The sequence below is a fragment of the Octopus bimaculoides genome, chromosome 9, assembly GCF_001194135.2.
Source record: "Octopus bimaculoides isolate UCB-OBI-ISO-001 chromosome 9, ASM119413v2, whole genome shotgun sequence".
NCBI classification, from domain to species: domain Eukaryota; kingdom Metazoa; phylum Mollusca; class Cephalopoda; order Octopoda; family Octopodidae; genus Octopus; species Octopus bimaculoides.
In genome coordinates this window covers 51,679,645-51,680,993 of record NC_068989.1, presented here as the reverse complement: position 1 = coordinate 51,680,993, position 1,349 = coordinate 51,679,645, and positions in this window count along the sequence as shown.

The window sequence follows — 1,349 nt, the reverse complement described above, 5'->3', positions numbered from 1 at the left end:
TATATATATATATATATATATATATATATATATATATATATATATATATATATATATATATATATATATATATATATATGCTTATATATGTATGTATGTTTGTGCGTGCGTGTGTGCTTGTGTATTGTCCTGTTTATAATTATACCATCTGTTACATATGTATTATATCATACCGTGATAATGTGTGGACTAAGATACCTGTTGATTGCCCGCTGGTATTTATAGAGTGTTAATCACTTCCGGTATGGAAATATAAGGACTCTTTCATAGAGTAACTGCTGCATTTATTGAGCATGTAAACAGTTTGGCTGATTGTTTCTCAGCAGACTGTCATAATGATGTGGACGCCTCACATGAGAAACCAATAAGGTTGGAAAACCAATTAAGTTTGTTCGTCATTTTGTTTTTGAAGCTGCAGAGAAATAGCTAAAATTTACCCTGTTCCTAATCATATCATATGTTTATAATTATGCCATATGTTACATATTTATTATATCATACTGTGAGGACTAAGTTTCCCAATGACAGACCGTTGGTATTTATAGAGTGTTAAACACTTTCGGTATACAAATTAGGGACTCCTTCATCGAGTAACTTGCTCTTGCGCAGGTAAATCGCTTTTGTATGCAGTTCACAGCGATGGCAAAATGAATTGCGCTATGCCACATCTATGAAGTTTTCGTTGTCCATGAAAGAGTGGAATAAGAACAACTAGAATAAATTGAATAAAGTAAATAAAGTACAATTCTAGTTGGAATTGCACAATTACAATATATGTATCACATTATTAGCAACCACAAGGAAAACCAATATTTAGGAAGCAATAAAATTTAGAGTAGTATTTGCATCTCTATAAACTATTTTCAGCCTATTATCATGAAAATTTCAATGGTAACATTGGTTATTTCGCCAGAGTGATTACATTAACAAAACCCCGATTATGTCAAGTAACTAAGACCGGTGAAGTAACTCTTTCAAAAACAGAATTCTCATTCATAGTTGCTAAATTAAACTTAAGTTCATGGAGTAGCTTATGTCCAGATGTAAATGAAGATCGTTGTTGATATCGGTAAACACATTATGCTGATGGAATTGAGATATTTAAATGGTTATATACTTAGAAATTTTTACGACGGTAAGGTACATGAGAAATGTGCGTGGGAAATGAAATATTTCGTAGGACACAACAATTCCGTATTTAAAATGGAAAATACAAGAAATAACCATAGAGATAGACTTAATAGTCAGACACTTAGATTAGAACACACACATATGTATATATGTATATACATACGTAAGAATATTCAATTATAATACATGTATATATATATATATATATATATATATAT